Source organism: Poecilia mexicana, unplaced genomic scaffold (genome assembly GCF_051168715.1).
Source record: "Poecilia mexicana isolate PSO_F unplaced genomic scaffold, ASM5116871v1 scaffold_1, whole genome shotgun sequence".
NCBI lineage: Eukaryota > Metazoa > Chordata > Actinopteri > Cyprinodontiformes > Poeciliidae > Poecilia > Poecilia mexicana.
In genome coordinates this window covers 13,456,706-13,483,249 of record NW_028263370.1, presented here as the reverse complement: position 1 = coordinate 13,483,249, position 26,544 = coordinate 13,456,706, and the positions used below count along the sequence as shown (strand labels likewise).

Genomic DNA, 26,544 nt, shown 5'->3' with positions numbered 1-26,544 from the left:
TATTTTGAAATTGATTACTAAAATGTTGGGCAGACAGAAAAATCACCCCTTTTAAACTGTGTTCTCTCGTTTTTAGGGCAGGATTTTGCTGGCATTTCATATACATGACAGCTATAATTTGGATTGTCAATAATGCATCAAGATATTTCTCTTATGGAAAAAGTGTTTTTTGCCATTTTGCAACAGCAGAGCTTAAATCTTTACGAACACAGAGAACAAGTTGACTTAAAGGAAAGTGCATCTTATATGAGTGTTTCTGATGCAACCGTACTTATGAGTAATTAATATTACTGAGAACCATGCTGTACAAACATTAGAAAGAATAGCCAAATTAGATACTTGTAATTCATTGAAGCTAATAACACTTCAAAAGTGGGAATATCTTACAAACTATTTCTAAGCCTCAGCAGGGGGGAGCAGTGCAAAATTAGACAAAGCAGCTTTTAATCTTTTAAATCTTTTCAGACATATCTGTAAAAATTACCACGACAAGGAAATTTTGAATGGTAAAATATTAATTTTGAATAAAGCAGGGAAAAAATATATATCTGGAGCATCAGGAAGTATAATAAATTATACACAAAGCTGCCCCAAAGCCATACAACGTGAAGGGGAATTCCTTCAAGTGAAAGAGCGTTAAGTATTTAAATAAAGCCGCAGAGCAACAGAATGCATCTTTTTTCCATGTATGTCAAATATACAACACAGTGCTGCAGTGAAAACTAAAGTTTAGTAAAATTCTCATTAATAGACGATTTATTTAATGGTCAGATTTGGACTGAGCAACAAAGACCTGTGAAGTCGAAGAATCAGCTTCAACTTTGTTATTCTGTTTTAATGTAGCATTACTTTAGTTATGTATTCCTTTCAGTGCAACAAAATTTTGCCCATCTCCAGACGTTTTCAGACTTTATGAAACTGAGGTCAGCTAAAGCTGCTGGGAATCATTTTAACTGGTTTGCTTGAATCTACTCATATTTTCTTGGGGAAATAGGCCTTGTGTTTTGAGCTCAAGTCACGTGTTCAAGTCTCGTGCTGCTTTGATTGTTCAGCACTGGAGTGTTTTTTTTCTACATTCCATAAAAAACAACCACGTTACTGTTACATTACTTCAGAAAGATCATACTTGATGCAAGACTAGCAGCGAACCAACCAGAAGCCAGTTCCTGTATACTTAAGACTTCGACACATTTTGCCGTACTGCGCCAACTCTGTGAGCAGCATGGACTCCGCTTTGAGTCTGCAATGATTCCGCCTCGAGAGCCACAGACCTCCATGCAGTGTGGTACGCCTGAGGATGTAGGGGTCGTTACCATGTTTAAAAAAACATTTGCACTTTGTCTGCATACTGTCAACATCTCTCTTGCTCCCCCTCGACCCCCAACAGTGCTGTGAAACAAACAGCATTTAAAATGTTGGAAGTGTCTCCAACGCTTTTGCAACTGAATGTTGTCAGCCAGTCCAAGAAAAAGTCTCTTAGTTCTCTCTTTCAATAAAACAAAACATCCTCCATCACATTTGGACGTGTAGCCACAGAAAGCTCCCCAGAACAATCAGCCTAATCTGAAAGACATTTAACAATTTACCAAAAACCTGGAAACTACTTTTGCGACACAATACTTTTCTGACCTCAAAGAACTGAAGCTTTTCTCCAAAATATTATTGCAAAAAACCCAGGAGAAAACTTTTATGGCAAGAACTGTCAACTTCTATGCTTTGCCATCTTTTGCAACAAACAAAATAATAATTATAATTATAAAGTACTTGCTCACACAACCGTACACAGAAAAATTATATTCAATATTAAAAGCTAACGGTATTTTTAAACGGCTGACTCGATTTCTATCATAAATCGATATGAAGCTTTTATTCTTGTTGCTAGACCTTCACAAAAGGAAGCTTTAAGTGTCCTGGAGTTATTTTATTACAGAACTATCACTAATCACCTCACCAGAGAATCCTAATCCCTCAGCTCAGGAAAATGTTGTCATTTAAATCCTGGAAACTGAAGTTCTTCAGGACAAAGACACTAACATAAAGCCTCCAACACAAAATGTTATCCTAAAGCAAAGTTAAACAAACTTGACCGATGCGGCAGGACTGGCTCGTTTAGAGATGATGAGTGCACCTGCCCAGTTCCTCCTCCTGTGGGGTTAGCCCAGCAGATGGGCTGTAAGGAGACCAGGTGATCATTTGTTTCTCTCTGACAGAAATTAGACTGATCGAACAGAAAACTTAGTCGTTGCTTGTAAGAATAAATATGCTCACCTTTCCTTTTCACTTGTCCCTGGAGTTTCATTTTGCTCATAAATATTCTTTTTCAGCATTTTTATCTGGTTTCTTGCACTTTCTCTACTGCATGCAGATGCTGCACCCGTAACAAAACCATGATTTAAAACAAACAAACAAACAAACATGGCATCATCCAGGTTCTTTAAGCAGGTTTGTTGAGATACAAAAAAGGGCTGTAGCACAAATTTAAACCATTGATGCCAAAAGAAAGCATGAGAAGCAGAGACATACGATTTATTTTTACCAAGAGAATACTTTTTTCATCAATTCTATTTCTCCTTGGTAGCTTTTTGTTCAGTGCAGTGGATTTATTTTTCCACTGTTGATGCACAAGTGCATCTTAGTAAATCATAAAATTGCATTTTCTTCTCAGTGATTCAATTGACCCATTTATCATAGTCATTAGAGTGCTCTATTTTTTTTAAAAGTTTTTTTCTGTAGGTTTTAGTCGCATTACTCAGACACTAAATGGGCAAAAAGAAAAGAGAGGGAAAAGGTCAGGATCTAAACCCCAAATGTCTGTCTTGAGGACTATTAGTTTCTGCAACATGATCATTATTTTAATAATCATGTTAAAATAAACATGATCATTGTTTTTTTTTAAATAAACAAAACAAAACAAAAACTCAGTTTTCTCAGAAAATTTTAATCTTACTCAGGACTAATAAAAATAAACTTTTTTTATGGAAATGTTTCGTTTTGGCCAACACAATCATGAAGATGGCCGGTGACTTGACGGTTGTCCCGTAGATAAAATGTCAACAAGAAGCCTCGACAGAATTCGGTATTGAAGCCAATTCAAGAGTCTCAGGGAAATTCATAAGGCGGCCAGAGTCAGAGTTTCAAGAGGCACCATATACAAATGTATTCAGGACATGAACTAAAATTGCTGGATTCGGTGTGCTGAGCCATTGCGAACCCAGAGAAAATGTGAGACGTCTCCTGTTTGGGATAAGGAGAAAAAGGACTAGACTTCTGCTCACGGTTCAAATCCCCGTCTCAGATAAAGCTTAATTCTGGATTTCATTAGGAAATCCAGATGAATTGTAGAATGAGTAGACAGAATTCAATCTGCATCACATCTAGTGTGAAGTTTTCACAGTCAGTGGGGACAGAGGTTATGTGAGTTTTATCAAGTCCCAAAGCAAACACAGCCATCCACCAGGAAACTCTGTGCAGAACTCCATTCTAAACTTTGCTAAGACGTTCTAAGTAAATGCTGAGTTAATTTTTCCAGCTGGGTGTGGCACCTGCCCACACTGCCAAAAGTACCAAATCCTTCTTTAATGACTGTGGTGTCACTGGCAAGAGATAAACCTCAAAGTAAATCTCAGAAGTATATCCAAGAAGTAGAAGAGCTGAAGTTTGATGTAAAAGCAACTTTTCCCAACACGTCAGCAGATCCTCAAGCTGCCACACTCCATACCACATCGCATTGATGCAATAATTAATCCAAGGTGAGACCGGACCAAGCACTGGTGCAAACACAGTTCAGTATATAGAGAAACTACTTTTCAGAATGCCAACATTTTTATAGCATTCCAAATTTTCTGAGAAACTGAATTTGTTTTGTTTTTATTAGCTCTAAAGTCGATATCATCGAAATGAACAGAAAAACACTTGAAAAACAAACTGTGGAATAAACTGAATTTTTGAAATCAACTTTCCAACAATATTCAAACGTGTGTTTTTTAGAAGAATATGTGGGCTTTTCTAATGTTATTGATTCCAATTTTCTCTAATTGTCATTATTGTTTTCGTAAACATGCTTCACAGCAGGTTAAACAGACAATGGAGTTAAAATAAACGGCCATCTACAGCCTAAAACCATTTGGTTGTCGAACGAAAGTAAGAAAAAGGCACAACATGTACACCCCAGTTTGCCCAGGCTCACAGTTATGCTTCAGTCAGATATTACAAAGGAACCCTGTGTACCCAAACACAAGGTCGGAGCCAGTCTATAGCACGGTGGTGGATTTAATTTTCTTTTGAAACTGTTGTGAGTCTGCTGGCATTATTACAGAGCATTCCAGCCTGAAAGCAATAAGCGTGAGATATAGTACAGCTGGAAACTGCACTCCATAAACATTACCATTGTCATTGCGTTCTGAAAAAAGTTTTTTACTTTTGCTCTTGTTTTTCCCTGGTGGACCTTATTATGAATAACAGATTGTGACGGTTTTAAGACCCCCCAGGAGGGGGGATTTATGAGCTTTAACACAGTACTCTCAAACACTGTTCAGATTTACATCACAAAATCATGATCCATTGTCTTGATTTAAAACTATTAAATGAAACACGGTGAAAAATATTGCAAACGAGTCGCAAGTATTTCAGTAAAAAGTGTTCTACTTCTGATTCAGTTCGGCACACATCAGAAGCCGTGGTGGAGCTCCCTGCCGCTCAGTGTCTTTGTTATCTTAACACGGTGTTATTGTGTTTTAGTGAGCAGAATATGTTCCGAGGTCCCAGATCTTACACTGATACACACACACACACGCACACACACACGCACACACTGTACTGACTGTTGATGGCATGTGGTGCGCTGTGGGTAAAATGTCAGGGTACGAAGAACAGAAGCAAAACACGAAAAATGGGAATCTTACCTTAAGAAGCACTTCAGCACGTCAAACTGCAAAGAGAGGGAGCAAAACGGGGAGAGACAAAAGAGAAAGGAGGAAAAAATATTGTAATTAGATCAGTGGAGGCAACACAAGTTATAAAGAAAGTTCACAAAGTAGGATGAGTTTATCTAAGCTTTCGTTCAATTTTAGAGCATTTCCATAAACCAGGTGTTCATAATCGACAGTTAAGCCTTTACTCAGACAGAAAACATTAAATAATCAAATGCATTTAAAAAATTTAATTGTTGCTCTTGTTTCTAATGTTTTTTTTTTCAATTAATTGTACAAAAACAATACTCAATGGACAATATCTCCACTTCATTCATGTCCGTCCTGCTATTAGAGGCTTTGCTTAATTTATTCCAAAAGCAAAATCTATAAATTTTCAGTACATTTAATGTTTTCAAGAAGCTTTATGATAGCCATCTTTATCTGTTTCAGAAACACCTCGTGAAGTGTTTGGACCATTATGCTTCTGGGAGCCTCGGTTTGAGTCAAAGAGATCATCAAAGCCCAAAATGAAATTGAAGTCAATGATGGGTGGAAATTCAGCTGTGACCAGAGTGGTACTGTTGCTCTGCTGTCCAACTTTTGGTAATTTCAGAGCAAGTGAAAAAAACCTTAAGCTTTTCTCTCCGTTACTGTTTTCATGGCCACAATAAACAGAACGTTTAGAAAAAGACATGACTCTATTACTCAATAACAATTCAATAATAAACAGATACACAGAAAACTAAAGTGACCTTCATATATTCTCTGAATCATGGAAACCGGGAAAGTTTTAAAAAAAAAGTTCCCATTGAAATGCTGCAGACCCTACTTGAAATATATTGCTGCCTTCCCAGACAAATTAGATGTACCTCGCCACTTAGTTTCTGAAAAGGTCACAAAACAAACTGAATGTACCACTCTCTAACAAGAGTCTGAGGAGAACTTAAAAGCACACAGAGTAGTTATTTTATTTAGCAAATGCCGTATACAGTGCTTTTTATATACATTGGAAAGGTTCCACTGGAAGGAAATTAAAATTATATAATTTCATGCAAAGACGACATAAATAACCTTGAGCTAAAATCTTCCAACTTTAGTTGCTGCTGAAGTGCATTATAGCAAGACTTTATAACTATGGGGTAATTAATGCATAGTAACATATTGATTTGCTTTACATAAAAAAGGTATGTCCATAGAGATAGCTTGAAATCATTTTATCAGCCTGGATATATGTGGATCCCAGTGTCCTTACTGTCTCAGATGATTACTTAAATGAAAAAATACACATCTCCACACGCAGTAGTTTCTAAGAACAAATGTAACTTTAAAAAATCTGGTCTTAAACTGACTCACTGTTTTGTGTATTTGGGGGTGTATTTGGTGCCACTCATTGAGTGAGGCTTTTATAGACTTTATTAAAAGACTGTGCAGTCACAACAATCTAGACTGCACAGGAAGAATCAAACAGTCTTGGTGGACTTTAATGGGCAGGTGTAGAATACAAAATGAATGCCTCCAACAGACTGGAAGGTATGACCACCTCCACACAGTAAAAAAAATACTAAATAATTTTGGCTTTTTTATGAAGATAGTGGGCCATCAAATGTTTTCCAAACCATAACGTTCTAATGTCAGAATATTAAAGATTACATCAAAAGTGAAGTAAAAAGTGTCTAAAGAACACGGAGGACCAGTGCTGTGTTTCAATTTATCCCAAAAATCTGGGCTCGTATATTGGAATAACAGCACATTGGATCTGATCACAGTTGTAACCTGTAAAATTACAGCAATTTGCAAATTGCAACACTGGTTAGTCATAAAGGCAGGTATCATTGCATTTCTTCATATGCTATGAAATCAAACAGTAAAAGCACATGATCACAAAATGATAATGTGCATAAGTGTGAATATAGCTTGAGGAAATACACGTTTTTTTTTTCTGTATGCTTCAGATGTGTGGGAGCCATGTTGGATAATAAACTCGCAGCTGATTAAAGACCTTTAATTTGGTGGAGTTTCAACTTCAGGGAGTTGTTAATTTCCAGCTGGAACTTGAAAACCTGACTGAGTACAAATAAAGTGTATCATAAAAAAACAATGATCCTTCCACTAAAGGAAGATAAAAAGCTTTGGGTATAGTCAGCCTCCAGAGTGCACTTGCAGGTCATGCTGACATTCACCAAATGGGATGTTGTGTTCAAAGTGTTTGATTTTTGTCCCGGATGGCGGTATTAGTAGCTTTGATCCACTCATTTTTGTGGCAAATCTGACAAATTGGAAGCACGGATCTCTTTATCTCTGATCTATGCAAAGACCAGTTTACTCAATACACTTGTTGGCGGTGTTGAGGAACAGCAAACAGATTCAGCGCTGGCTGGATCTTGTTGACCTGACAGAAATATTCTTACAGTGAAAGTTCACAGATCCACAAAGTATAGCATCCCTCGTTAATATCTTCAGCAAAGTGGCTCAGAAACCTGGCAACAACAACAACAAATGTCATGTTGGTTACAAATAATTCTCTCCCACAACCTTCATAAGAAGACTTGTAAAATATATTTGTAATGAGTATAGTGCGCAAGTGGCTTAAAGTATTTAAAATAGTACAAGCTGTAATTAACCTACAAAGCAACAACATGACACTACATCTATGTGCTTTAAAACCAATCTGACACCCATGAGAGCACGCATACACACACACACACACACACACACACACACACACACACACACACACACACACACACACACACACACACACACACACACACACACACACACACACACACACACACACACTCCCATAAAACACGCACACACAGACATGGTGATCAGATTGTTTCATTAGTGAGGAGCTGATGGATAACCCTCCCAAAGGAGACATTGACCAAGAGGCCATTGATCTACTGAGCTAGGCCAATCTGTGTGCGTGTATGCGTGTGTGTGTGTGTGTGTGTGCATGTGTTTGTGAGAGTGGAAAGTGCCGTACTGATGGAGTCTTTAAGTTGTTAGAGTAAGCACAGTAAATCTAATCCAGCAGTGTTTAATGGGGAGAGAAAGAAACAGGCTGTCGACATATTCATTAGGTCAAATTACTCTGCCCGATCACTGCCATCTCACTCACTCAGTCACCCACCAGAGCAGGAAAGAGCAGCAGTGATATGTTCGTCCTGGCAAACCACTATGAGGGGAATGCGCTTTAGCGGTAGTTAAAAAAGCATATTTATTCCAATTACTGGATGACAACATGCTGCATTTGGAGGCATTGAGTTTCATTTGATCTCGCTCAGGCCTGGCAGAGCACTGAAGTGTAAATCAATCTGGCTAAAACCGGGATCATTAAATTATACAGTCTTATTGATGATTTAATAAAGCTTATTGGGCTCAGGGGGGTGTAATAATGACTTATGGTAATAACACAATGACACAGGCGCATTTTCTCGAACGAGCTTGTTGTAAACATTAACAATCGCAAAAACACGAGAATGCTTTATTTCTGGCAACAAATTACCCTGCCAGGAAAGTGTGGGTGCTTGATCGTTTTTCGTCTTGCATGTGAGTTATATGTAATTAGCTTTCTAGCTTGTTCTCTTACATTGGACGTGAAGGTAATTGGAGCTTTTGGACACTCGCTCTCAATCTCTGTCAGTGCGAGCGTGCGCGTGGAAGAGCGCGTTGGGCCTGGGATTGTGGAAGATGGCCAAACCATTACTGTGCGCTCAGCCTGCTCTAAAGCAGCTTGCGATTCATTAGTAATGAGTCCATTTGAAAGCTAAATGAGCGTTTTCGAGTGGCCAAGCGGCGACCTGCGCAGTGATCGTGTCCACTTATCTGCACCGCTTTGCTATTATACCATTAAACACACATACTTTTGTGCACACAGTGAACAGGGGTTCGTTGTGACGTTTACTTAAATTCTCTCTATGTTGGTTTTTGTGTGTGTGTGTGTATGCGTGCGTGTGTGTTCAGGCAGCATGAGAAGCTCACGTGGAGATAATGAAGTCAGTCAGTTGTGCCATTAATTACTGTTTTACACCTGCTTGTCTCAGCCAATTAGATATGCTGACACACAAACACACACCCGTCTTCTTTTGTGACACGCACACAAAGTAAACACGTGTTTTATCACACTCAGATTCACTCCCAAACTTCTAGACACTTTTTTTTTTTTTTTTTTACATAGACAAGACAAAAATACTTTCTCATTTTCACTTTGAAGAAGGTGAGATGGCACAGCTAAACACAGCAACCCTCTTAGACTCTTCTCTGCTGTACTCCAGTCCTTATGGGTTTCAATTCTACAGTGCAGTGGAGATGGGCCAGTATGAGATTCTAATTGTATGATATTGAGTAACAACACAGCAGTTCCGCAGTATTAACACACAGGTTCCCAAAGTGGGTGGGTATAAAAATATCATGTAACAGCAGCAGCTGTAAGACAGGGCTCAGCCTGTAGTTTCTGTCTGCGTGTAGTGAGGACAAAATATTTTCAAAAAAAAAAAAAAATCTTTGATGTGCTGCTGTTAAGTTCAGCTACGTGTAACACTTTCTGCACATTGGTGGTTTGAATATAACTTACTCACTTTCAGTGCATTCTGTGTTTTATGGATGGATTATTTCAAATTAACAAAACTAATAATATATAACGATAATAAACATTTACCATAGCAAATATTAAAATGGTAACCCTCTCATCTTTCATTTTTAAGTTGAATTAAAAGGATATCTGAGCAAGACCGGAGAAATGCATTGCACAGAATGTGCTTCATGCATAGACAATCTCTCAATCTGCTTTGGCAGCTCATTAACATTTTCTAATCCTTCGTGATTTTCATATCAGTCAGCCTTAAAAAAATAATAAATCGTATCATCATCTAATCGCTAATATTTAAAACTGAAAAGAACACTTGGTCATACAGCTCCTGAGATAATACAATGTATTTATTCATTATTAGAGTTATAATAATGCCAGTTTGTTTTTATTTTAACAAATAGACAAAAGGGGAGTAAATAACACAAAAATAGGTGAGGGGTTTGAAATATGTGTCAGTGTCAGCTGGTTTTACAGAATTTAGTTAAAACATTGTCACTTTAATGAGACTGATGGGTATAGTGCTACTTACATTCTTGCAAGCAAGGAGTGATCGACATGCCGCAGAAACAGGTGGGGGAGGGGTTAGGACTGTGAGTCGCTGCGCTGTACAGTCAGTGGAAAATGTGGTCACTCTGGCATTGTTTTTGGTAGTCTTTAAAATGATTTTACATCAGCAAAACAAAACACTGGGAAAGTTTCGGAAATTTAAACAGCCAGAAAAAAACAAGGTCACGTTGGTGCTTCCTAGTCTAAAGTGCAGAGATAGTCAGAGGAAAATAAAGCCTTCATACTTGAAACTAGCATTTGTCTACTGAGAAGCCTCTTCTTAGGTTTTCCATCTTCCTGTATTTAAACCGTTTCGCTAGGTGTGTGTGTTTGTGTATCCTCCTTGCCCATTTCCTCATAAAAGGCCACAGTCGCTGCTGGCATGCTGAATAAAAGATGACAGAGCAATAATATCAGGGTGATTGCCAGCGAAGGAAACAATGATTTTGTCCAACTCAAATAGGGACAGCAGTTATATCCGAGCGTTCCAAGTCAGCTGCGATGAGATGTTTGCTGTCAAATGAAAACAGTTTCTTCTCCACTACAAGACTAACTCTCCCCCTCTTTCTGGCTTTTGTCTCACTGTCAGGGGCTCTGGTTCTCCCTCTCTCTCAAATCACACACGCACACACACACACACACACACACACACACACTTAGAACGTAGAGCATATGGCTATTTCGCCCCTCTTTGAAGGGTTGCTTTGAAGCTATGGCATCCGTATCGATCGGTGCTCAGATGAGCTCGCTTCACCAGAGCCCTGCGATTATCTGTCGCTTTATTTCAAACAGAGTGCAGGAGAGGGAGGCTTACGCACCCATCACTCACTCACACTCTCATAGTCGGTTATGCACTTATACATGAGCTGCAGACCCACACACGCACAAACATGCGCACACACGAAATTGAGGATAATGAGATGAGCTTACGCACCGAATCCCGATACTTAAGGCAAGCTGCGCTTCAGAACTGACAAGTGAGTGGTGAATTTCAAGAAAGTGAGAACACAGTGAGAAAAAGAGACTCTAAAGTCTGCTGATGAAACTTGGGAGAAAACATTTCCCCCAACAGCTCAATAATGATTTAGAAATAAAAAAAAAGATAGAAAACTTTTCCCACATGCATTAAAAAGTCAGTTTGTCAAAAAAAAAAAAGATGATTTCAAAGTCACCGCTGATGACGAGTTGGAAAAAAATAAAAATAAAAGCACAACTTTATGATTGATAAATCAATTAATCGCACGATAAATTAAACCTATAGACCTCATTTTAATTATCGGCTATATTGTCTCTTCCTGCCTTTTTTCTTTCTGTTGATGACACTGAATGAAAAAAGGCTCAGCTCCGGTGTTCTCCACTGACCCTCCCTTCCTCATTTCCGTAGTCCAGCTCACACTACACAAGTTGTTGGCCGACTATCGGCCCATTTTCAAAACCTGAGAGACCACGCATTAGCCGACAGAAATCATAGGTATAACGGTTCAATCGGGTTCAATTGTCCAGCCACATGGGCACAAAATACACTGGACGAAAAGTGGGATTTTTGACCCTGTATTCTGACGCAAACTCAGCTCGTCAGCGACAGATATCGTCAGCAATCGACAGTCTACATTTTCACTCACGGGAGTCGTCATAATTTTGGTTGAATGCAGTATTTATTTCCATTTTGGCTTTATGCTGTTTAGTTTTTATTCAAGTACGTTTTTTGTTAATGGAGACTGAGAATCCATTTTATTTTTGTTTTTGGTTGTTTATCAGTTCCAGTGTTATGTGTATCTACCTATGGCAGGAAATCACATGCATTATTAGTCATTTCCATTAAATCAGTGTCAAAAGGTCTTGAAACATATCGTTTATCGCAATAATTTTTCAGACAATTAATCGTCCAGCAAAATTTGTTATCGTGACAGGCCTAGTTGTAGCGTGGTGTAGAGGTGAAGCGTGTACTGTTGTGGAAAAAAGAATTATCAGTGAAGTTTTCAGACCTTGTTACTATTTGTGTTAATTTAGGCAAACTTTTTAAGAAGATATTTCTGATAAAGTACATTATTAGAAGTATGTTTTGGCTCATGGGCCAAAAAATGTTTGAACAGATGACTAAAGATTTTGACAAAATACTTCTTCCTACCTCTCTTAGAAAGGATATGAAACTAAAATTAAAGACAAACCTCTAAAATTAGACATACATATAGCCCACAATAAGACAATTTTTAAGTATCTAAATTCCTTATGTCTACTTCACAAACTCTACTGTTGCATCCAAATTAAATAGCATTGTTATTGGCTAACCATATTTTTTTCTTTTGTTTTGCACCACATATTCTAACTACTGTGCAGATCAATGGTGTGCTGAGCTTTGTTCTTGTTTCTTGTTTATATTGTTTTAGTTTTAAAAATGGGGAGAAAGGGGCAAGTTTTATTTGCCTACACTTTTCACTTTCGATCCGTGAGCTCAACCGCCCTACATGTCTTCTATAAATTGTTGATGTGGGCACACGCTTTGCACTGATTTATTAAAACCAGGCACATTTCAAAAACGTGGTCTCTTCTCATGTCACTTTTAAAGAAGCCGTAGTACCAAAATATGCTGCAACTACAGACTTGTTGGACCTGGGATCTCAAGCAGCACTTCAAATATTAAAAATTCCCTGAAAAGTTTAAGAAATATATTACATGTCTCAAAAACACTCATTTTAAAAACAGTTGACTGAATGAACATGAAAAGAACTACACTTGAAACTGTGAAAAAAAAAAGAAAATCAGTGAATCGCTCATCAAAAGCGCCATCAAGGGATTTCATCTTAAACTGAGTGTCGACAATGCCATAAAACAAAAGACTAAAAAAGGCTCCATGAATGTTCAATACCTCACAGATATTAGAAAATAAGTTTAACGAATAAAAAGCTAAAACATTTATTAACCTAATAAAAAGCACAGCCAACAAGGACTGTTTGGGCTGGCTGCGGCACAGATTATTTAAACAGGAAATTTCTGCTTCATGCCCATTGGAGTATGACAGACAGTGAGCCAGAGTGACATGAAATGTTAATGGTCTGCCCAGAGCAGCAAAACTTCATAAAAGTCTTGATTTAGAAACCATAGTGGCTTTCAGGAAGAACCAGCGCTGTCACATCACACAGTTGAAAACGCATGCTGATGCACATAATTTCATACGCACACACGCGCACACACGTGACATACAACTTGTGTTTTGATTAAGACTTGAGGCTATGCTGCTTGGGCTGGATGATATGGAGAGTAAACATTCTTCAAAAGTGTAGCTCACATGCAGCAGGATATCACTCCTGGAAGCTGCGTGTTGCCAGAAAATACTGAAATATGCATTTGCTGCAATCTTTTTTTATTTTCTTTGACATAATGAAATAAGACACACAAGCTGCTGCTACCTGTAATAATAAATACAAAATCAATGCAAATGTATTGCAGGTTTTTTTTTTTTTTAATCTGACATTTGCAGTGAGCTCCAACAATCTCAACTATATTTCAGATGTATAAATATTTTATCATATTTTTAACTGCAGTTTGAAGACATGCTTTGCAGAACATCCTGTTTCAAGCATCATATTTTTTTAGATAAAGATTTTTCCCCCAAAAAAATCTAATAACAAAATAAATATTAGTTTAACAACCTTGTTCACTCCATACCTACCAATAGTAATATTGAACAACCAATCAAATATGGAAAACAGTAAAAGTAAAAAAAGAAGGAAGGTATTGATTCTGCCATGTCCTCCACAAATAAGTCGTAATAGAGGGATCATATAAATGCCAGTAGAGGCCAACCTGCTCTGAAATTGTCCAGCTAGAGTGAAAGGTGACGCCGGCCATCCCCACCCAGTTACAAAAATTGGGAGGAGTATAACCAGGCATAGCGACAGTGTTCCAGGCCAACCGCGTGACTGGCACGAACACCCTCATTATTGACCAATGGGTCAACAATAAGCACAGATGGAAAATTCACAGAGCACTTGCATTTTTACTGAAATTAACAAAGATGCTGCTTAGAAATTGGAGGATTTCTTAAGACAAACAGTTGCACTGTTTTATTTACTTACAAGTGTTATAGTAAAGGGTCACTTATAATCACAGATCGCTTTCCTTTCACCTTTGCTGCATGCTATTTTTTTTTTTTTTTGCTTGTAATATAAAATCCATAGGGCTTGGGGGTTGTTTGTGATAAAAATGTGAAAAATATCACCCTGTGACAATACGCGTACAAAGCGTTGTAATTTAGAAACACAACATTCATTTTCCCCAAGCCAGAACAAGATGATCACACTTTATAGAGCCTGTTCTGCGAATCAAATAAACATGCACAGGAAATAAAAATAAATAAATAAATAAAATCCAACAGGTGTGTATTTCACATGCAGTGCTGGCCTGACTTTGAAACACACACAGGCTTACACACAAACTCTAGAATAAACCTTGGATTCTCGGAAAAGTCCCCGAGCCTCCAGTCACCCTTACTGCTCTGCGAGGCTCTTTATAGACATGTCGCTATACTTAAAGGACTCTCAGGTACTTTAAAGAGATTGGAGATCAAGCTGAGTGTTCCAGGCAGAAGGTGAAATGAGACACTGCAATGATGGAATATTTTTGGGGGGGCGGGGATTAATGTAGTTTTTAAGCATAAATGCATAGAAAATGGCTCTGTTGGACCAAGAAATTAAATCATGGTGCAGATAAGTAAAATATATGTCACTCTTTTAATCTAACAGTTATTTTGATCCATTATGCAAGAATGGAGACCTAAAAGGGTTTCATTGATCTAGAAAGACTGAAATGTGCCCATTGTGTGAAAAATACACTCATTATTTTACAAAGAGAATATTTTCAGTTCCTGCTCCTTATCAGTGCAGAAAGTAATGACATCCTGACCAGGATTTCACTCTTCGATACCAAACTGATATAAAATCAGACTAAATATTTTCCTTTTTGGGTCAGTAAAAATTACCCAAATAATATTTTTTTTTGTCAAATACCAGGATAGTAAGAGAAAGAAGAGTTTAGACAATTACGTTCTGCAAATTCTAAATTTTAAGATTATTACACTTCTGATTAATTCACAGCAGTTGAGATAAACAGAGGCACACACACCCGTGAAGGTATTTTAAGACACACCACAAACGCACTGCTTCCTTTCATGACATCATGGAAACCCCGAAAGATATCGGGCAAAATATCAAGAAAAGAAGGTTTTTCAAGAATAGACATCATGGGAATGTCCAGCTTTGTTCTCTTCAGAAAGGATATGGCTTCTGTGTCCCGAGATGAACACGTTTGGTATGAAATGTTTTGTATGAAGAGCAAAATACCTTGTGAAGTTATAGCCTACGGCTATTGTTTGCGTGCGTGTGTGTGTGTGTTTGTGAGAGTTTTATTATCCACAGTGAAACAATTCCTGTACCACATAAACTGAAAGACCACCAAGAGGGAAAGAGTACAATATACCAAGAACAAAATAAGTCAAATTACAGTTTGCAAAATTAACTGAGGGGACAAAATCTTAATTGTTCGAGATGGATCCTGTGATAAAATTGTCTATGAAGATGGATCCCAAGTTAAAATTGAAATGTTGGGCCATAACGAGCGCTGTTACAATTTGAGGAAAAATGGGGGATGCTGTAAGCCTCAGAACACCATCACAACTTTAAAGTACAACGGTGAAAACCTCATTTTGTCGGGGCGTTCTGCTGCTGGAGTGGCTGGCAATTCACACAAAATAGCATCATGAAGAAAAGAGCATTCTGTTGAAATATTAAATGTATTTATTAAATATATATATTAATAATTAACATCAGGCTGTGAGAAAACAGGTCAAGTGTTTTTTTATATAAATATCTGGTTTTAAATTGTACACATCTCAACTGTATATCAGTAACAGGATATATCGGTGAGCACATTGCTGGATTTTTTTAATGAAATAAAATGAATTTGCAAATAAACATGCGGTTTATTCTTTTACATAAAATGTGTCTGCCTAGTTATACAGAGAATACTGTGTTTGCTTTGCAAGTGTGTGCATGCATTTGTGTGTTATTGCGTGCGCTGATGCAGTCTAGGGAGGCTCAAAGAGGGATGTCTGGTTGGGTAAGTTTATTTGCTGAGGTTGGAGGTTTATGTGCATAAGTGTGCCTGAGAGGACCTGAAAGAAATGAAAATGCGAGTGTGCGAGTGTGTGAGCAACAATGAGACAGGAGAGGCCAAACGTTCACGTATGTGTGCTGCATCTGTGTATTTTCACACTCGTTAGTTTGGTCTCCAACCTTTGCAATCAGCGGTAATCCTGACTCAGCATCAATAATGACCCCATTAGTCACAAACCCCTACTGATACACACACACACACAACACACGCGCACTCTTACACACACTCATGTTGCCAGATGGACACTTCCTCTAATTAGCGTGTGTGTGCGCATGTACATCTTTATGGAATGCTTTACATTAAAACGGCATGCACATGTCACATATGGACACTTAGTGCAACTCACTTCTGACAATAATTCCAAGCAACTTACGTCAAGTTCAAACCACGCCCAAAATGTACACAGATAATTAAATATGGATTATTATGTTGCAAAGTCATCAGTTGAATCTAAATTATTAAAACATTTCATTATACAGTTCAATTTTCCAATTATCTCCAGAAAGAAAAGAAAATAAGGATAAAACTGCAACTGTGGGGAAAATTAAAAGCAAAAACATAAAGATCATTTGATTTACTGTCAGGATGAAGCAGATGTAACAAAGTTGGATGAAGTCAGTACTCCAATGGTTATCAGTAATTCACCTAATTTTCAATTTAGTTATTTTATTTACTGTCAATTCCCAGCAAATGTCTTCCCGAGGGACTTTACAAGACAAACAAGTGACATTTACACACAGAAATATTTTCAAATCAATTTAATCATTTCAACAAATTTAAATCCAATTACATGAATCTAATTTGATCCTAGACATAATACAATGCAGCCAAATTCAGTGTGAAATTGTGTAAAGTTGTCAATATGTAAAAAAAAAAAAAAAAAAAGCCTGGAGCATTAGACTTTGTAGCATTTTCTCATCTTTAGCTAGCATGTGGAAAAAGTGGAATGTATTGAGACAAAGTGTCAGTATTCTAAAACTAAGAGCACAATTTTTCGGATAGCGAATGGCGCAAAAGATAACATTTCAGGGTGCAAAATTCTGGATCCTAATATATGTCGTTGACTTGGTAGCACACACAACTGGAAGTCGGGGTCAAAACTCTGATACATTTGTAATTTTGTACATCGGAAGCAGAAAAGTTTGTGAAACTCATCTTTGGAGGAATGGTGAATGAGCATTGCCATTTGTTTCTGCAAACTGAGATTATTCTCAAACACAAGTTTATAAACTGTAAAAGTTTTTATATGTCCAATGAATATATTTTATTGTACCATATAGATCGTGACTACTTGCCCTCAAATCCTGGACTTTCTGATTTCCCTCTAAAACAGAAAGTCCAGGACTGGGTACACAGTTTCACCAGAGTACCCAGAGCACATCTCTGGTTTCTATTCTCAGTTGAACAGCAGACTTATCAGGTTAATTAGAGATTATACGACCTGAGTGTCTGCGTAAAGATGTTGGCCTCGTAACCCGTTTATGGTGACACACACCAAACACCAAACTTTGCAATTATATATAGTAATTTAATTAATCAGACGTGTGCTTTCCTAGCATACATGACAGGAACATAAATTAATTACGATGAAGCAGAAAAACATCAAACTGTGAGAAGAGTCTCAAACTCGACACTGCCATCGGTGTGAGACCTGTGGGTTTCCACATACTGATTCTTTTTTTGTTGTTGTTGTTGCAGAATTATCCAGACATGAATGAGGTCTTTCTCAAAGACAAACATAATTTTTAATTTTTTTTTCACAATAAATCATAGCCTTTCAACATAAAACCTTTCCAAACATTACACATTTTCATTAATTCATTCTTACATTTTTACTATAATAATCTCAAACTGCCCCTGATTTATTAGAGAATTTAGTTTCCTCGTGGAGTTTTGGACAAGCGACGCAAATACAAATGCAAATGCTAAAAATAGGACTTAACCTTAGTCCACTCATGTGGCCGAAATTTTAGCTTCAGAGGCACAGGAGTGTGTATTTTGTTGTTTTATATATGTATATATTGAAACAAATATTTATGTATGTTTTTTTGTTTGTTTTTTTTAATGGCAAATGTATAAAAGTCCCTTTCAGGAAGATTTAGCCAATAATATAAATAACCATCTTTCATTCTATTCTAATTTAAAGTTAAACCTTTTTTAAATAATCATGAATATAAATGATTGTCCTTTTCCATATAGCAGGGCTCTTAAAGTTCACCTCTCATTAAACATGCACAATTTTGCCCTTTGCTTTCATCAAGTCTTTCAATGAATATTTTCATAACATTCATTCATTGAAGCTGGTTCTTATTTGACTTTCAAACTGGAAAAAAAGAGAGACTTCTACAGGAATACAGAAGAAAAAAAAAACCACATTATACCGACAAGGACATGCAGAATCGCATATAAATACAGCATCACAATTAAATTCATGGCTTTACTTCATGTTGTCCTTGTTTGAGGTTGCATTGCTTGGAGATATCATTTGAAACTCTGGCATGGATTTGTGCTCCATCTATTTTGACAGAGACGGCGTTTTAAAGCCTTCAACATTAATGACTGAAAAGGTTCTGGTGCTTCACTTACAAGCACACTTTCACACAGAAAATGAGGCGTGAAAGAGGTGCACCTCACAGCCAGTACAAAAAAAAAAAACCCAGGCCATATCAAAGAAATTAAATAAGAGGGGCATCATTACCTATCTTAAAATCTGAAGTGCTATTTGCACTTGTGGCTGTGAGTCACATCTTTATGAAAACATTCAAGCGCAGAAAGAAATTATATTTTGTGTATTACTTAAGATTACGGAGATTTTAGCAATACTTTGTTGGAAATTATTATCTGATAGGAAGCTGGGAAGCAGCTGTGCATAGTTCATGCATTAAATATATTGCAAAAATCCCTGTTTGGTACATAACTTGCATATAAAGTTGCAGCTTGCCACTTTCAACATTTACTCTCTCTGAAAATAAACAGACTCATACATCTCCATTTTTTGGAGGTTGGAAGTTCAAATCCTACACTTTCTGTCATTATGGTTATTTTATCACATAAATACCTAACAATTCTCTTTCACATTTCAGTCTTTAACATTGCTTCTTTTAAATGTTTTGGAAATAGATAAAATGTAATATGTGCTTCATGAGAAATGAAAATATGCACTTATATTCAAAGAACACTTAATGGATAGTTACACCCGCAATGTTTAATCTCTGATTTAATTAAAAGGTTTTTATTTTGTATTTGTAAGGATTGTTCCTAACATCTGCCAATCTCTGTTCATATTAGCCTCACCTACATTATAAAGTCATCTTCATAAGGTTAGGACTCTTTTCCTGTCACTCCGAGTCCGATGATTTTTAAAATGTTGTGAAGAAACCATGAATTAAATCTAAATTTATAACTTTTCCTGTAGATTTTGAAAAGAAGAAAAGGCTCAGAGTTCACTAAGAATGTTTGAAATAATGAGCAAGGCCCAGTGTAGATAACAAAAGAGAGGATCGAATTTCTGACAGATAAGGAAGTGCTTTTATTTTGATTAGAGGGAATTGTCTTTGTAATGATACAGATAGCTTAATAGTGAACAAAATGAAAGATAATAAAAGTGTATTTTTCCAGAAATGGTGTCCTATGCCACAGCTTTCCATTGGGGGGACATCAATGTGGTCATAATTTAGAAGCAATGGGCAGCATGAATATGTTGTTACAAACCATCAGTGTCTCATAGTCCAGAAATATCATTAGCTAATAAATCAAGTGCAGCATTTAACAGGAGAATATGCACAGGCAGTGCGTCATCTATCAGAGCTGCAGTCTGGAGTTTACACACCGCCGGCTTGCCTTAACTCCTGATTCCATGAAATAAAGTCTTCACCTCAAGTCATCCCTGCTTTTTTATGTGCTACCCTTTTAAAAGGTCTATAGAGGAAATTCCACATTTTGGTTTTAACACAAAGGTTCTGCAAAACAATCCTGCGCTCGTAATTACTTGCACAACCACAAAGGCACATCTAAACAAAATTTTTGGAGGAATACAAGTATTGTTACACCCCTAACCTACAGGTGCAAGTTTGTTTTTTTTCAGTACTTTATGTACAAAACCACTCTGTTGTGAAATAAACTGTCTGTTCTGGCTTCCATGCTCACACTCTAGTCACCATAGTAACCTGATAAATCTTCACCACGTTGCACCGCCACAACAGATTGTGTAAAACACCACCATTGAGAACTAATACTCTTTTCTTCACTGCAAGCTTAACAAAAGTCAGGTCAAGATCAGATATGGCAGACAATTTGTTCAGCTTTCAAATGTTGAATTTTAAATAAAATACTTGGGCAATCAATATGATCATCTTCAAAACAACAGCGACACCCACGGGTGACACAACATGATGGTTACTAAAAGGTGATTTTATTTAAAAGCCACAAAAAAATAACACACAAAAGTTGATTTTTAACATGCTACCACATTTTCATGCTCAACCCCCCAGAAAAACAATCTCTGACTAATAGTTACTCAAGCTCAGTAAAGTGTGGAACTTCTGCTACTGAAGATGTGAAAGACATTAATCATCTGCTAAAAATTCTGCAGTGCAAACTAGATTTGGTGAAAACCATGCATATATAAAACAAAATATTTCATGTCCTGCAGGAGTTTAAAGTGACCTCAAAATCTGAACTGCGTGTAAAGCCACAGGACTCATAGCGCTATGTTTGATTAAAGACTTCCACGGAGAATGCACCTGTGTTGGCTCACTTTAGGCTCCTTAGAAAAAAACATTACTCTCGCCCAGTTCCTCAGTATGTATTAAAAAAAAAAAAAAACCCAGAAAGTCCAAAAGTGTGACAGAAGGAGAACGGCTTCCGTGCCCCGGGAGGAGACAGAAATCTGGGAACCATAAAGCTGAGATTATGCTGGAGCATCGGTCCTGGCATAAGGGAGCGGTGACGTCAACATCGTGGAGCTGCCATTTATACCGGCACACTTTGCAGTTTATTAACTGCAGTGCAAAGCATACATAGCATTAATTTGACTGTTACATGCCTGCCAGGCTGTTTGTTTCTCTTTCCCCTCCCCCTTTGTCTCTTCACAGGTACTAGGGAAAGCTGGTGTCAATCTCCCCTGATTGATTCTCATCAACCATGGGCCAATCAGCATCCAGGGAGGCCTTATTTAAGCAGCCCAGCTGGGGAGAGCTGGGAGCTGGCTTTGTTACTTGACGCATAACTTGTTCCTCTTTGTGTGAAGGTGTGTGGTGGGAGTTAGAGGGTGAGGTAAGTTTGGGGTACCCTGTACATTTCATCACGTAGGTGTTTTTTCTGTTAGATACACTAGGTAAGCAGGTGGGTGCCACCCATGTAAAGTTTTGGTGGAACCTTTTGTTAGATTAGATAGGCAGGGTTTTTGTTTTCTTTTGTTTCTTTAGCACAGATGGTAGTTAGGCCCTGTTTTGTTTTATTATTTTCTTTGATTTGGCACCACCTAACCGCCCCTTTCTCCCCCACAGTTTGTGTGAGCCTTCTGGGATTTTTGTCATCAATAAATCCCTTCTTTTTACAACATTCACTCGGACTCTGTCAAGTTTTTATGGTTGTCGTGTTACTCCCCTCCTCCTCACAAAAGGGGGGGCCGTAACATTGACAAATAAAACAATATGTAAAGTGTGGGATGCAATATATTGTAGAATAACATTTTACTGTAAATACAGGCACAAGGTCATTTGGGGTTTGTCTCCAACAGCTTTGCACTTCTAGAGACTCAAACTCTTGCTCATTACTCAGACTGGTTGGACAGCACCTGTAGTCAGCATTTTTTCTGAGTCTTGCCACTGATTTGCAATTTAGGCCTCCACTACTTTGACTAGTCCATTTTAACATGGATCTGTTTTGTTCTGAACCACTCCACTGTAGCTCTGGCTGAATGTTAAACCTCCAACTCGGTCTCAAGTACTTTGCTGCCTCTCCACCCATCTTCCCATTAGCTGAGCTCCAGAGTTGTGTTCAGGATGATGGGTAGGTTTAGTTTATTGCCACACATTGTGTTTTGAATGACACCAAACAACATTTTGGTCTCAGTTTAGAGGAAATTAATACTCCTGCAAAGAGCAGTGTAATCATGGATTTGGACAGCCATATCAAGAATTCAAAACGTTTCTAAAACTCTGCACCCAAACGTTTTTTCATGAATGAGATTCCAGTGGAAATTGGCTTGTTAGCATCTCTTCATGGATCTGTGACGTTCATATCTGTATCCAGACTTTCACATCCTGTAGGACACATTAATATGACACCTACCCAGCAAAGACAGTCTCATGTAAAATATCAAAGTGAGAAGCAGAACTGCTGAGTGTCTACAGGTCAATGGTCATATGTCAAAGGTAAAGATCCTGTCAGTAAGACTTGACCCCCCCTTGACCTCTGCTAGACCCCAGCTGTGTGTATGCTTGCTGTTTTTGTGCAAGTAGGCATACAGGCATGAAAGAACACATGGCTTCTGCATATTGCCTGTTTGTGTAAAGGCAGATAGGGTGCGTGTGTGTGTGTGTGTGTGTTTGTGACCCTGTGCCCTAAATCCTGACAGGAAGAGCCAGCGGGCTAAGAGAGGAGTTCTGGACCCTGGGGTGTCAATCACAGATTCAGATTGACAGACGAGTTAGCTGGTGCTGCTCTCACATTCACCCACACACTATCCCTCTCAGGACTGTGTTCTGTCACTCTCTGAAGCCGACTGTCTTTCACTCTCCCTTCCTCTCTCTGTCTCCTTCACTGCTTCCTCTTTGTCTCTGCACTCCGTCCATCCATTTCTCTGTTTTCGCTGATATCTTCTGCGTGTCCGTGTTTGTACAGTCGCATGCTGTTTTCGGTTTGTCAACCGCCCACCCTGCCCACCCCGTTCGCTGCCACTATCTGTCTTTCAGCTTCTCTCCGCTGTTTTTCCTGACAGATGGGTGCCTAAATCCACTTCTGTTTCGGTTTCGCTCTACTTTTTTTTTTTTTTTTTTTTGCTTCTTTGCTTTCTTCGGAGCATGGTGGTGGTCGTTCGTGCATGCACGCAGTTACCATGTATGTGTGTCATTCAACATCTGTCTGGGTAGTGGCTTTTTGTAAGGTTGATTAATTTCACATGGGAAACACAAGCTTAACAGTTATTTATCAAACGGGGACTTTAGAAGTGAGTAAAACTCGATTATTCAAAAAATACTGAAGAATCCAGCTAGTTACCAGCTTAGACATTTCTGCTAAGCCAACATGGTAACTTGCATGTCTGAAGATATTAAAACAAAACACATTTTCATCTTAGATAACACCAAAACCATGTTAATCCAATTATTCTGATGCCACCTTAGAAAATCAGCCATGCCACCACTTTTCTGGTGTTACTGAGCAACCCTGAGAAAACTCACAATTTTCTCTTACCATTGGGATCTTGGCAGTTTTTTTATTATTTTTATTTTTTATCCCAAACAGGAACCCGTGTTAAATTTAACGAGTTAGACAACCTGAAAGGCTTCTGCAAAACCACTGAAACCCTAAAGCAAGAAAATTTAACAAAGGCACTTTATACATTTGGGAATTTGAAAGCCTGCAAAACTATGTGGTGCATTAAAATAGATTGTTAGATACCTGTACTTAAATGACAATGTATATTTATACTAAACAGTAAAATCTGTTTTATTAGATTTTATTAAAATAAATTCAGAAAAGTGTTTATATGCGTAAGCATCTTTACTCTGATATCCCTGAATAAAATCAAATTAAAGGAAGTGCGTTCACTTTGCATTTATGCACTACATTGTGTTGGTTTACAACTTACAGCTAGACTAAAATACACCAAGGTTTGTGTCTCAAACTTCACAAAATGTATACTTCTGAAAGGTGGTGTGGTTTATATTACCCAAATGGTAAAGATGGTATACTATGGCCATTAATAATTAATATTTTACAATCAAATTACTTAGTTATTCAGATTTTTGATCTACACTGCTCAAAAAAATAAAGGGAACACTCAAATAACACATCCTAGATCTGAATGAATGAAATATTCTCATTGAATACTTTGTTCTGTACAAAGTTAAATGTGCTGACAACAAAATCACACAAAAATCATCAATGGAAATCAAATTTATTAACCAATGGAGGCCTGGATTTGGAGCCACACACAAAATCAAAGTGAAATGTTCCCTTTATTTTTTTGAGCAGTATACTTTGTTCCATTGCTCAAACTGTGAAATTAGGTAGCCTTGTTGCATGGCTCCCAAGCAGAATGAGGCACTGAATGAGGCTGTATTTTAGATCCATTAATTTGTTTTGCATGGACAACGGTTTTGCGCTGCACTGAGTAGAGTTCTAGTGGAGTGAAGATGCCCACTTGGTGCAGGGTTGCAATCAGCTAAGAGATTTGTTGAACCTTGATTGTGGTGTGCTGTGACGCACACTTGTGCAGCCAAAAGATGGAGGATAGCTATTAAAGTGTTGCCAAATGAGAAAAAAAATAGCTGGTCAATGTAGAAACACAGCTCCTTCACCAGTTCCACATGTGATTTTAGCACAAAACAAAATGCAATTTTTCAGATAAATGGATCCATCAGCTACTTATTAATTTAAAATATCTTCCTCTTTTGTGCTGCACTCTGCTGAGGATGAACAGGCCATTGGTATTCTAGGTTTTACCATAGACTCCCACAACAAGCTCTTCGAATGCTTTCAGTCTTGAAAACTCTTTAAAGAGCCCCAACATTAGCATTACTGGCAAAGATCTCACTTCAAATAAGCTTATCTTTAGGAGCACAACAAATTATCATGCTGAAACAAGTTAAAATGTTTAGGTAGTCCTTAGTGGGAGGGGGAAATCCCAAATCAAGAAACAATTGCCAATTGGTGTGAAAACATCAACGTTGTTATACAATAAGTGCAAATGAAACATTTATGTAATTCCTACTTTGTTTTTTTAATTGTGAGCATAACTATGATGTGACCCTTTTCTGTGTGGTACTTCACAGTTCCATCATGATTTAACAAGGCGACTGACTGTAATTTCACCAAAACCACGTTAGTTTGGTGTTTGGATAGCTTCTTCCCATCATAAATGAAATCATAATTTGAAAACTGTTCTCTGTAAATACTTTTTGTCTTTGATTTTAAAATATGTTTTATAATCTGAAACATTTAAGTGCGACAAAAAGAGAACCATAAGGAGACATCTGGAAAGGGCTAAATACGTCTCCCCTGCACTGCACAGTTCCTATTAAAAGTGTCAACCATTTATGGGTTTAACACACTCAGAGGCTTCTCACCTGCAACGTATAACCATCTTAGGGACAAGGAGTGCTTAACTTTTTATAACCTTTCACACAAGGTGAGATCAGCAAATCATTTTGTTTTACAAGAAACTTAAAATGGAATCCAAGTAATATCTCAAACCTACATCACTACTTCCTCTGTTTCTGTTACTGTTTTGGTGAGAACCTGATACAAAAAAAAAAAAAAAAAGTTTGGTTATTTCTAATGACATTCTCAAGCTATATTTGGAGAGACGGTTTCACAATAACAATGCCATCTTCAGTTGAATTCTGCACACTGATCACATCCGTCTTGTTTTAGCACAACCTATAGTATATTCCAGCATAATCTTTTCTGTTTCATCCCATCATCCCCTAGTTTAATTTCCCTCTCCTCTCACCCTTCTTCCTATCCTCATGTACAGCCTTCTGTCTCCCAATCTGCCCTCTCTCCGCCTCAGCCTGTTATCGCTTTTTCTTTTTGTCTCTTACACCTGACAGAGACGGGATCAAGTGGTAAATCTCCTAAAGCATGCTCATCCACCGCCGCTCGAGCCGCAAAGCTGGCGAGAGAGCGGAGGAAGGCAGCGGGGAAACACAGAATGTTAGTTTGTCAAGAGGAAGAACAAAAATACAAGATAAGAAAGACAAACAGAACAAAAACATGGTGGAAGACACAAGAGGTAGTGGGACGGCTTGTGTTCGGTTCGAGGGTACAGACGCCGTTAGAGGTGATGTAAGAGGAGACAATGAGAGAAACTGATAAAGACGTAAGCTTTCACATTACTCACAAAGTCTCCACTCATTCACACACACACACACACACACACACAGATCCTCATTTTAGTGTCGGGATGAGTAGCGTGATTAAAATTCCCCTGAGGCTGGAAGACATCTTTCCTCCACTGGCAGAGAGGAACATGTTGAGCTAAGTTCTTTCAACTCAAGGAGGACCATGACTCACTTCTTGATGCCTCAGTTAAAGATTGTGCACAAGAAGTGTAAAAGAACACATGTAGGTGACTGAAATGCATTTCTTTTCCTT

The 26,544-nt window shown here is 37.9% G+C and overlaps 1 protein-coding gene across 1 annotated transcript in view; it reads right to left on the bottom strand.

Annotated features, from left to right (window-relative positions):
• ptprdb (protein tyrosine phosphatase receptor type Db) overlaps positions 1 to 26,544 on the bottom strand; it is a 227,288-nt gene that overhangs the window by 179,481 nt on the left and 21,263 nt on the right. Inside the window, exon 4 of the mRNA XM_088004866.1 lies at positions 4,902 to 4,927. The gene's annotated coding sequence lies outside the window, so the exon portion shown is untranslated. The remainder of the gene's footprint in view (positions 1 to 4,901; positions 4,928 to 26,544) is intronic.